Below are 13,012 nucleotides of genomic sequence, written 5' to 3' on the forward strand. Positions count from 1 at the left end.
TTTCTAGTTTCCTTGCATAGGAAGCAGTGATAAAAATAGCTTGGGAAGAAATAAATATGTGCCCTTCAGCAATGGCCAGAGGAAACACGGTACTGGCAGCAACTCAATCTGTCATTTGCCAGAGGCGTGGTGTCTCTCTCACATAATAAATAATAAGTAATGACATTACTGCAAAGATTGCACATACTTCTTCATTTGTGAGAGTCAAAAGAGCTATCATCTGTCCCTGGCTCCACACAAATGATCTAAGGCAGAGCTTCACCTCCTCCTTCTTGTTCTCTGTAAGTAAAAGTTTCATACATAGAGAGGCAATGGATGTCACAAGACAGAGATGATTTTCAGGAAACCAATAAAAAAGAGGATTAGACACTGTATGACAGGACATAGCTGAACTTTAGTGAACAGATGCACAAGTAGTCTAATAAACTGATTGCATAGCTTCTCTTACTCACACTAAAATATCAACATTTAATGAGGGAAGAAAAAGAAAATAGTTGCTGTTCTTAAGTTGCGTGGTCACAACACCTAAGATTACCTGAGAGAGCGAGTTAAAAAGGTCCTAAAGAGATCAGAAGACTACCCTTAAAAACAAATGGTAGGGATCAACAGGGGTTGAATACTCAGGCTGATTTCCTTGGTCTCTTTTATTTAGCAATGTAGACATCTTTGATAGTTTATGCTATGTATAGCATCCAACAGCAGAATGCAGTACTGTGAAAAAGAAATTTTATTTTTCCATTTATGTAAAGCTGGATATTCCCAAACAAAATAATTAACTGTATTTCAGTTCAAATTTGATCAGAAAATTAGCATTAGCCATGGACAAGAAATATGTAAAATAAAAATTAAATTGTTTTTGAAGACACGGCCTCAATTTTTTTTTTTTGTAAAATAGCTTATAAAACCAAAGTAATAACAATGAAAAAATTTTAATTTTACTTAAAACTATTTTCTCTTTGAATTTTTTTTTTGATATTGATAAAAAGAGAGGGCCCACTCTTTTAACCAAAAGAAAAGCATTATACTATATGATCCACTATGACAACTTTATTAACTACATAGAAGTCTTAATTTTCCTGTTTATAGGGCCAAAGCTTTCAAGAATAAGAATCACATCTCCCAGTACAACCTGGGATGTTCAAGAACTTCTTCTATCCATTGCATTTTTGGTAGCAGTGTCGCTTCCAGAACCATAAAATACTCTCCTTGAAGACAGCAGTAGGAGCTTTAGCTCTCAGGGCTAACAGTTGCTCCTCATTATCCCCATGCTGAGCTGCACTAATGAGTCACCATTTGGGCTGGCCTGAGCCATCTTCCACAGTGACTTAAGTCAATACAGCTGGTTTGCCCTGAAACAGAGTGGGAGGACTCCCACATGCTGTTACTGGGCCTCAGCTGTGGGGGCTGTAATGATTACCTGGAGAAGCAGCAATAAGCAGCTGTGAAAAGTAAATTCCAACTGTTCTAGCTAGATCTTGTTTGTTTCTGCACTAACTTAATCAGCATCATCCTAAGCACAGATGAGTTCTTAGGATTTCATTCATCCAAAGACTGGGGAGGCTGGCCTGACCTTTCTTGGTTTATAGAACACAATGAGATCACAGTCTATTGCTTCAGGGGAAAAATAGCAAAAGATTACTTTTATGATGGAGACTTAATAGATTTGACATGGCCAGAGGGCATACCAGGTTTCTAACTTTCATCTCCTAGCATGTGTTTTTTCTTTACCTTAATAGTGGGCCACTATAAAAGTAGATTCTTGCTTTTTACAGTAATGGAAGATGTGACTCTGCAATAGGAACAAGTTGCTGGAAGTCCATGGAGAAGATTTTGGAAAGAAACCTGAATTCCTTAATTCACACCCTAGAGAAATCCCAAACCTCAAAGTTTGAACACCTTATTTGTTAAAAGCACAGAGAAACAACAAACCTCAGCAGGGAGGAAGGAACAAGTTGTGAAACTTTAACAAGATCTCCAAGGAAGCTTAGACAAAAAGGTAAGAATCGATGTTGCTAAGACTTAAAAAATATCAGATATAAAGTTTCATTTTTATGAGCTACATCTGAACCCTGGATAACCTGGCCAGATTTTGTTGAGTTCTCAACAAAATACCGTTCTTTAATTGGACAGTTAAAAAAACTAACTGTTTTAATAGACATACTATTAATCAGAACTCGAAAGAGCAGAAATAGAACAGAATACCATATAAATTGAAATTACTGAATTCTGTATAGCTCTGTATGTTCTTTTATTGTTACTGCAGTGGTTGTTTTTTTTTTTTTTTAGTTATCTCTTGTTCCTACTATGATTATCTATTAGTTTATGAAGACTGTATGGCTTTCATTTACAAGATAATGTATGAATCCACCATGCAACTACCCCTATATGCTATGCATACTTGCTGAGGTGAAAGAGTTAATCCAGAAGGTTTAACCATTTCATCATTTCACTGAAAGAAATCTTTTAATTGTTTAAAATAACTTGAAAAAAAATTAAATGTGTAAGTTCTGAGAATAAACATTTTTCTCCTTCCCACAACCCTCCCCAAACCAAACTTTTCAATGTCTGTTAATTTGTTGACATTAGTGCAGCTAGAAGGACCAGTATGTTTAAATGAGAGAAACCAAAGACAAAAATATGTATTTCTTGTAACAGTATTTTATGTGCATTTAAGCTCTTGGAGTTTTCCTGGAAATAAAAAGAGCAATGTGTTCAGATCCAAACTTACAAAAAAGTAAAAAAATCACGTTGTACTATTAATGTAGGATGCACTAAATATTTTGTGACAGGAGCTTGGAAAAAAATACCTTTGTGCTGAGCTGGCAAATCACATCAAAAAATGGAAAATCTATTTGTACTGAGTATTTCATAAACTTTTGATCAAGGAAAAATATACTTCATGTTGGAAGTAAGATCTAATTAAAAAATTAACTCTAAATTTCAGTTAATAAAAAATGAAAGGAATTTAAATGAAAAATGATCTTGGAACAAAGACTGAAAATAATTCAAACCAAAAAAGTTCAGTTCAGGACCAGCCCACAATTCTAAGTCAATTTAATGGTGTATTATCTATAAAGAAGAGAACTAAGTCAAATCCATTCTGTCATGCATGCTTAGGATGAATGACAACTAATTTAAAAAAATTAGTTTTATTTAGTTTTATTTTGTTTGTTAAGATGCTTTTACTGAAACTGGGTATAGAAAATCCTAGTTACTCAGACAGGAAGATTAGTTTAGAAAACTTTTGACCATGTTTCCATCCAAATTCCCATAGGTACAAGGAGGACTTCTGGATGCATTCGAATTTTAGATGGGTAGAGGGTATTTAAACTCTTTCTTTACTCTTTCTCCCATTTTTCTTCTTGCTTTTAGATCTGTAAGGAAGTCCCACTAGCTTATGAAGAGTTAAAACAAATTTTAACATAAGGCAATCAATACAGTGTGTCCTGGTCTGCTCAGGCTGAAGGACAGCGGCTCTGATTTCCATAGCCTCACTAACATTTTCAGACAGACGAAAGGATCTGCCACTCCCTGTGGTGGTGGGTAGCCTCATCTTTGGGATTCAGCAATAACTAAATGTTAAAAACACATCTTTTCCCTTCTTAGTCACCTCTGGCTGCTTACAGCACCTGCGGAAATGTAACAGGGGTCCAAAACAGTAATGCCCACACCTGCAAATGGATTTCCTTGTGTAAGACTGAAACATAGGGAGCACAAGAAACAACATTTGGGAGACTTTTCCTCTTGCATTTGCTTCTTGAGAATTGGCTGAATCAATATTGCTTACTGCACTGTCAAAATGTGTATCCTCATGCACATTAGACATTCCCAGAATACTGGATTTCTTGATTTATATGTCATTTTAAAAACTTGAAATGATGGTATTTAAATTCAGAGAGACTCAACAGCAAGAAAATACATTACTGGAGATGTAACAAGTTTTGTATATTTTTCTTTAAAAATCGTCTTCCAGGCAACCTATTTTTAGGCAACTCTCTTATCATTTTTTAAGCCAGGAAAATCATGTTTCTCTTTTCAGTGTTAGACATCTGCCTTCTAAACAGAACAAATAACATTTTTTTCCATATATTAGACCTTAATCAACCCAGTATTTTAGACTGTTATTTAGAAAACACTTTTCAGCTACTCTGTAAAGAAAGCAGAGGAATGCACTATTTTCTTTCCCTTCATGGTCTTGCACTGATGACTGTAGAAGACTTCTATCCTTCCTCATTTCACCTCCTCCTGTGCCAATGTTTTTGTGACTCAGAGCAATTCTAGATGATGTTTCTAAGCTCAACTATCCAGCCAATGTCCTAAGTGGGTGAAAGATTAATTATTCCCACTGAGCTCAACTATGTCAGGATATCAAAGGCCAATTACAGACAAAAGCTATCATGGAGTGGTCACTTCCAAACTCCTGCCAACACCAATCCCAAATGCAAAGGAAATCAGCTTCCTGCTGAACTGAGTAAGCTCTGGTTTTAGTACATCCCATGTAGCCAGCATGCTGGTATGACTTTTATTCATTTCCACAGCTGAAGAATATGCTCTGCTGAGCTGCATGACTCATCTTGCAATGTGTGGTGCCCAGAGCTGCGACACTGCTGGGTGGGAGGGCCACAGACGGCACATCAAACGCGTCTCTGCTACGCAACGCGAGCAGAGGTTGTTGACTAATGGTGACTTCAAAAAGAAAACCTCTTTTGCACACTGCTTGTTGACAGCTGTTATTATGACATTTAATCTATATTCATTATTCGGGGAAGCAGCTCAGCCAGGATCCAGCAGTCAGTCTGCTAAACCCACTTAGTAGATTACTTCGAGCTTTAGTTCCCAAAATTCAAGTTCTTTCATATTTTGTTGCGTGAGAGCAGAGCAAAAATCTTGATCAATGGGTGTCAGCAAAAATGCCTCAATCTGTTAAGAAAGGAAGGCTGGGAAATAAAGTCGGGGGCATAATACATGGCAGCAATCCTTATTAGAGCAGTCATTGCTGAAGGCTGAAAAGGCATTGCGTAGGAATCCTCATTAAGTGGACTAATTTTGAACAGTGTCAAATTAGGTTGAGTTTAATTTTTTGCTATCTCAGGTGTCATACAGTATTATCTTCACTTGAGTTAACTTCTCTGCTTCAGTCCTACTGCCATCACTGCTTTGATGTGCTGTTTCCAGCCATCAGTATGATCTGAATAATACCAATGCTTCCTGCTGCCTCTGGCTGGCCCAAGTCCAGTTTTGTTTTCCCATTCAGAGATGTTCCGTTTGATGAAGTTATGGGATTTGGATCTATTTTATTTATACTGTCTATTCCTTTTTGAAAAACTTATAAACTTATTAAGGATAAATTCAGTAGGCAGGGGAGTTATTTGGCACATTGATGATTCTGACTCAAAAAATAGTATCTGATGAGGCACATGAAGTAGAATGGTTTCAGCAGGAAAACCTGGAAAAACAAATCCAGAATAACAAATATGTTCATCATGGCATTCTCTTCTCACGTTGGAGACCGCAATCCTCCACACAGAATTCATAGAATGACTAGGTTGGAAGAGACCTTCAAGATCATTGAGTCCAACTCATGCCCTAACACCTCAACTAAACCATGGCACTGAGTGTCACATCCAGTCTTTTCTTAAACATACCCAGGGATGGTGACTCCACCACATTTCCAGGCAGGCCATTCCAGAACTTTATCACCTTTTCTGTAAAAATCTTCTTCCTAATATCCAACCTACATTTCTCTTGGCACAGCTTGAGACTGAAATACGGTTTCTCTCTCATTACTCATCCTGGTTTTGACCAGGAATTCCACTGTGGAGCTGAGAAGGCTGTGCCAGGAAAACCTTTTTATAATGGCACAAACCAATAATGAGTTTCTGTTTTGATTAATTGGATTTTCCAGCTAAAATAAACAAACAAAACTTTTTCATGAAGACCCTTCTAATATTCACAAAACAATTTCTGGATCAATTCCATCTCAAATACTAAGACTAGATACAGGTTAATGTATTAAAGTTTACTGTGTTGATTTGAGCATTAATTCACAAATTTCTGTAGTAGGTTTGAAAGGTACATTGCCCAGTCATGCTGTAACATTTCCTAATAACTGTGTCACTGCAAGTATCTATCTTAGCAGTAATTGTCACGCCCCTTGATGAGATTTGGAATAATTTATCTTTCTATTCTGGGTCCAGGGAAGAGAGAGAAAATAATCTAAAATTCCTTTTCAAACTTGACCAGTTCTTTTTCACATCAAGACTTGGAATGCAAAACCTACTTGATTAAGGATTCTTCAGCATTGCAAGTCAGGTCATTCACTGAATAAAAATTAGCTGAAGAAAACTCAGTTTCTGTACAGATTAACCTTAAGAAACCACTACTAAAATAGAGTTTCAAGATGCAAATGCTGTATTGTAATGGCTGATCTCAAAAGAACCCCTAATCACAAGATCTTGCACAGCTGCAGGCTCTCTCTTCTGTAACTAATATGGGGTTTGCTGAACATGAAATCTGTGACCTTACAACCTTGATTTTCTCGAAGACTGCCCAAGTGAGATTTTTAATATATGTCTAATAGAATGTAAGATGACTGCAGGGTAAATTAACAATAGTCAATTTTTAATGCTTATCATAATGTGCAATAATTTGTCCAAGAATCATGTAAGATTTAGACTCAAGCCCTGTGGAAGAGCTTGTAAACATTGATTCACAAATATTTACAAGTATCAGTGTGATGGGACCAGGTAAACAAATGAAAAGCAAACAGAATTATGTCCATTGGCAACTGGTCTGATAGATTGTGAGAAGCAAGTATGTGCAGTTTAGGGAATAACCCTTTGATTGGAACTAATTACTAGAAATAGTGCCTCTATTTTACAATATTGCTGTGGTGAATTTATATCAGCTGTATGATGGAAACCCAAGCCTCATGTCAATTCAGAGAATAATTAGACAAGCTCCCTATTGATAGGCACAGCAGTGACTCAAACACAAGTCAGGAAACAGAATTACTCTTATTCCTCCACAAGAACAAATGCCAAGCCTGATGCTATGAGTGTACTCATGTATGCCATCTTAACTTTGAACTTAGCTATTTTATTCACTGCATAAGGTTCTACAGAGTCACATCATAAAGTAAAATTCAATTTCAAGAAGTGTAAATATTTTAAACGTATGTGACACTTGGTTTGATGTGAAATGGACAAAATGGCAAGTGGCCTGTAAATAAGGTCAGTATTTCTGGGGTATATCTTGGTAGAAACTGGCAACAAAATGACAAATATTTGGATGTGTAATTCAAGCCAAACAATGGCTTGATCCAGCAAGCACTTCAGCCAATACAGAATTTGTATGTGTGACTTGCTGAGCTGAATTCAATTAAATGTTTTTGGGCACTAGAGATTACACACATTGAAGTCTGAAGGACAGATGTTACCATTTGCAATATAATACTGCTATTTTAGGGTAGCTTTTAAAATTAATCACAATTTGCAAAGCTTAATACTTTATTCAATTAATGAAACAATATGGATAGATTATATTGGGAGTCAGATCCTCTTAATACACATATATTTGTCCTGGTTTATGTTAGTGGCAAAATCTGTGCAATTTTTGATGTCACAAAGCATGTAATTGATTTTTAAAGATGATAATACTGGTCTAGATGCTGAAGTGATGCAGAATAACACACTTCTGATGTTTCGAACTCCCAGATGAAAATGATTTCATATTTCACAAATATGTGAGTGTTCATAAATTACTGACACATAACACATTAATTACACAATACTAGTAAAATACACTATTTGAAAGAGTGTTTTTTCAGTGTGTTGAATGGAGACAATAGTCTTATATTGGAGATTTTTTATATTATTTCTGTCTCTAGCATGTTGTGGTACATGTGATATGAAGTCAACACCAAGACACCATCCTTCAACAAAACCAAAACCAAGCCAGACCAAACCAGCAACAAAAAAGCAAAGAAATATAATTATAGCTGTGAGCAACTACACATGAATACAACTAGCATGCATTGATACTGAAATGTGTGAAAAGATACTGCCCTACACCAGTCATGCACAATACAATTGTCTCAAAGAAATAACAGAAGTATTAAAAATCTTGAGGTTTGTTTTCCATCTATTTATAACACTGAAAAAGCATCCAATATTTTTTTTTACATCTTTGGAAAGTTTTTAAAATTTATAATGAAAAGTAAATTATGCATTACGGTTGTTAGAATTCTGTCAAAATTGTGAGGCCTTTACAAGTACAAAAATATAGCCTTGCTGTGAAAGAAGATATAAGTTGAGACTACTATGCTAAACTAAAGCTATGCAAAACATATTTGTTTTATTTTTCTTTGCTTTGTTATATTTCTGAGTGTTAATCATTTCCAGCAGAAGGTTGTCTAGTGGCGAGATGGTTTGTTCTCATCAAAAGTGTCACAGAAAAAGGTGATCTCTTCCAAGCTAAACCAAGAAATTAACTATAATTTCATTTATTAATAAACACAGAATATACAGCTTTTCCAGTGGCTCTTAGAGAAAAATGAATAAGCTATTACTAATTTTTACTTTTTTCCCTAAAATATTTCTATATGTTTACTGGGTAATAAACCTTGGAGTGAGCCAGAGATTAAATAATTTCATTCATTTCTCAGAAAGCAGAAAATTTGGAATTACTATTTACTTTAAGGATAAACCTTTTTCTCTATGGCCTGGCTTGTGTCTCTTTAATTCTTGACCCTGTGCATTTTCAATTTTTAAATTCTTTAATTTTTTTACAAAATAGAGATCTTTTTCTCCGTCAAATCAATCTTTTAAATAAACAGTTAGACATACTTATTTATCCTTGGACTTCACCATGAATCTCTGCTTATAGATTTCTCCTTATTGTCCACAAATCTTACATATCTCTATAAAACAGAAGGAGTCAGATTGATACCTTAATGACATGGCATTTCAAGTTGTTGAGATTTAAGGCAGTGATGCACAGAAAAATAGAAGGACAGGGTGCTTCATTGGAGTGAAACATGGATGATGCATCTTTGCATGCTTCCTTTATCATTATTGATTTTACAAAGGGAATTTAATACTGCTTGCAGCTGGAGACATAATATTAAGGAGAGCATAAAGATCAAGTGCACTCCTAAGCAAGTCTCAGGCTTGGGTAGAGAGGGATTTGATCAATTGGGGTTTCAAACACAACAGGCCTAGGGTGTGTTTTGGGAAGAGCTAAAAGCTGCATTTAATCCCAGCAGACTGTTAGTCTTAAGAGGTTCTTAAAATGGTCATGAAACATCCTGTCCAGAAATAATTGACTTTATAAAAATAATATGTACTAACCCAATGACAAGGAGTATTATATATACCCAAGACTCATTGCGTAAAGTGTTTACAACTTATAGAAACAAGAATTCAAAACGTCAAAATAATTTAAAAAAATAAAGGATGCTGATGTTCAATTTCAGACTCTCTCACTATTAGTTGGAGTGGAATAACAAAACATTTCTTCTATACTATAATTTCAATCCTCCCTCTGATAGTTCTTTTATAACTCCTGCAGGTTTTTAATAGCTTTTTTCTTCTCTGTAAATAGTAGTCTATCCCTTCTCTACATTTTAGCCAGTGCTCTGGACTTGCTTGCAAATAACCTCTCTGGGGACCTATGGGTTAAGAAGTAACATATCACTTTATATATAAACATATAAAAAGCTAAAAGCTTTTCCATCAGTCTACCTCTCTCCAGGTGACAAAGGGCCTTCTCACATGATTTGATGAGAATTCCCTGCTATTTTCAGTAGAGGGATTATAATGGCAATTATTTTTCCTGGACTTTTCACCTGTTGAATCAGCAAGACCTCTTGCAGGACTTGGTGGCTTGGTGCTTCAGAGTACAGGCAGAATATTCTTCTAGGTGTCTTCTCCCCTCTCAGTTTTAGCAAGCATTCTTCTGTTGGCATACTTTTCTGTCTTGAATCCAATACCTAGGGGCTGTCATTATGTTGGGTTTCTGTCAATTTTACATTGACCTAATTATAATGCTAAACTTGGGTTTATTCTTTGTTAAGTAGTTTTATCTTGCATGTGGTTGGATTATTTCCCAGTCTTTCAGAGAGACTACAGAGGAAATGGTGTCTACTCTAACTGTATTCAAATGAAACTGTAGAGAAATTCACAGCAGAGAACTAAAGGAGACTATATTTTTGAAAAATTCTTTTAGTTGTCCGAAATAACAAAAATCCCCAACTCATCTACTTGCAGGAAGTAATTTATAAAGTCAGTTAGCAATCGCAATACGAAACCCAAGCCAAATTTTTAACATCTATCACCAAATAGCTATGAAATGAGTTTATATTTACTTTAAATTTATATAAAATATAGGATCTAATGAGTGAACAAAGGAGGAGGGAGTGTACCAGTCATCAGGTTTTATAATCTGACAGTAAAGCAATGAGAATGCCCAGAGATCCTGCCACCTCCTGAAGTTTCTTCTATCTTTTCTCCTACCCAACCTAACACCACTCTTCCTCACCCTTACACTTAGAAACGACCTGATCAGACCAAAACCAAAAAAGCACATAGAGGATTGCTTCTCTTTGCCTGCCTCAGTCAGATCTTCAGCTTTATGTGAAAGGTGACACTTAGGTTCCTAACTTCACTTGCTTTCCTGTATCCTTTTCATATTTATTTCATATTTCTCATCTTCAAACCTTTCCAGCTGCAGAGTCACACCAGCAACCCTGAACATGTATGCATTCAGCATGAAAAACACTGCAGTGGAAAATACATGTAAAATTACGATCAAGTAAAACAAGAAGGGAGAAAGAGTTGACCAGAGCTCTGTACAACTGCAATCACCAACTCAGTGTCTTATTGATGTGATAAACAGCACAATAACAAAAGAGTACAGGTTTTCTTCATAGACTTGGGTGCTAGAAACACTCAGCACAGTGGGTTTTGTTTCTTGCTAATGGCCAAAATATCTCTTTTTCAGCTACCACAGCTACATGCTGAGTAGTCACACTTTGTTAACAGGCAATGTCAAAACAGACGTGTACAGCAGATTATGAGTTCTAATCCGTTTCATTGCGAGACTGCTAGCCTTAGCCTCTCAAAATGTTCTATTTTTGTTCAGTTGCAATAAGCTTATCACTAGAAAGGCAGCTAATGATAATATCTCAAAAAGCTTGACACTACCACAAGTTTGTCAAGTGTCAGACTAGCTGACTAGATTGTGTGTAATACCTGTCTTTCTTTCAAAAGCAATGATGCACAATTCAGCCCTCACCACTTATGCTGTATTTTCCGCCCTGTTTCTCTCACTTCTGCATCTGTTTGATTTATTTAGTCTTCTAGGAAACTAGACACAACTGGAGTAGTGAATGTTGCTGTCCTTCTCAGCTAACCTCTTACAGTAATGACTATCAGCATTACTACCCAAAAAATGTGGAGTAGAAAGGATTTTTTTATTCTAGAAAATCTGTAGAACACCAGAATGCAAGAGATTTTTTTCTTTTGTCATGTTTAATTAAAGGAGAAAGGTAGTTTCTATGATGGCAGCTTATCACAAGAGACTTGGGTCTTAGTGTTTGAATCTGAAGTGGCTGTAGCTGCTCAGTTGTGTGGGCACAGCTGTGTGAAAAGTGGTTTGATGCTGTGCCCATTCCTGCTATCACAAACTGTATGGCATCTTCTCATATACTGGGGACTTTGCTCTATGTCTAACAAGTATGCTGCCTATAAAGCTGTTAAGTGTTTTGCAGTATATTAGCATGATGAGGGCTGTAAGTGCCTTAGGAAAATCCCCACCAGCTGCACTGGGTTTAGTCTTTTTATGTTAAGACCCTACAGCCTTAGACAGACTGGTTTGTGCCTGCAGTCAAGTTATTCCCCTGTATTTGTGGTGGCTCAGGAAGAAAAGAAAAGAAAGCAAACCTCATCAGGCAAATGCAGATTCACAAGATGTGTTTTGAAAGATTGGCACACTGTTACCTAGATATTTCATTAGACAGATCAACCAATGTTCTCAATTTCTTCTGTCAAGTAGATGTGAAAAGAGAAAGTCATAGCTTAATTTGGAAAAAAGAATATTTAATAAGACTAGTTTCAAAGCCAAACCAGACCAAACAAAGGAATAAAACTAGGACACTGAGATATGTGGAAAACACTTGAAGGCTGGAATGCTTTCTGTACAATGTACCAAGACAGTACAGCAATTAAGAAATCAAACATTTTAGTCTGACATACACTAACTAGTGTGTTTTGTTGTTGCGGCATTCTTCTGAGGAGAACTCTAAAGGCAGAAGTGCAGGAGGTAGGATCCATCTTCCATTTGTGATCTGATTATAACAAAAGCAGTGAAAATATTTATACTTACATAAAATCCTATCACACCTACTAGAATCAGAGGCCTTCTGCACTGAGCTTTTGCAGCTCATGCTTCTACACATGCTTTTGAATTCATCTACTTGTCTTCAAAATAAAAAAGTAAAGATATTTTACTTGGTGGATTTGGGGATTCTAAAATGTTTTAGGAGGGAAATTAAGATGAGGAAACTGCTAGTTGCAGGTGAGAATGGACTGTGTGATCACTTGTGTTGGGCGGTGGGTTGAAAACAATATCTGCAGGGTTTAACATGCAAGAATGTCAACAGTGTGTTGGCTGATGCAGAACAACTGTTCACCTATGGCAAAAGGCACATAATTCAGTATCCTTCTTCTGGTATCACTGAGAGCAAAGTGCATTCAACCTTGAAGAGGCAAATCATGTATTAGCAGTGAGACGTTGGTCCTGATTGTTTCTTTGTAATTTTATAAGTTTTGATAAGAAATATTCCAAATAGTTATAATGCTGATTTCTCTCCTTCTGTTTGACAGTGTTTCTCCAGACTGGTTGTATGAACTGACAACTAAAAATTGCCAGATAAGCAGCAAGGTCTAAAGAATGGAATTTTTTCTGTCTCATTTTTCTTCAAGGTTTGCTACCGGGGCACACAAAGTGCACA

At 36.2% G+C, this 13,012-nt stretch overlaps 1 protein-coding gene and 1 long non-coding RNA gene across 5 annotated transcripts in view; one reads left to right on the forward strand and one right to left on the reverse strand.

The window, feature by feature from the left end:
• Nucleotides 1-13,012, reverse strand: part of GPC6 (glypican 6) — a 724,766-nt gene that overhangs the window by 373,516 nt on the left and 338,238 nt on the right. The gene's annotated exons all lie outside the window — the stretch shown is intronic.
• Nucleotides 1,461-5,270, forward strand: LOC135293842 (uncharacterized). Of its 3 annotated transcripts, none has more exons than XR_010355927.1 (3): nucleotides 1,461-1,688; nucleotides 1,773-1,996; nucleotides 4,539-5,270. It is a non-coding gene; the product is annotated as an uncharacterized LOC135293842 (long non-coding RNA). The 3 variants fall into 3 exon arrangements; XR_010355928.1 differs by lacking the exon at nucleotides 4,539-5,270 and adding an exon at nucleotides 3,373-3,492; XR_010355926.1 differs by lacking the exon at nucleotides 4,539-5,270 and adding an exon at nucleotides 2,287-2,845.

This window comes from Passer domesticus, chromosome 2, assembly GCF_036417665.1.
Source record: "Passer domesticus isolate bPasDom1 chromosome 2, bPasDom1.hap1, whole genome shotgun sequence".
Taxonomy (NCBI): domain Eukaryota; kingdom Metazoa; phylum Chordata; class Aves; order Passeriformes; family Passeridae; genus Passer; species Passer domesticus.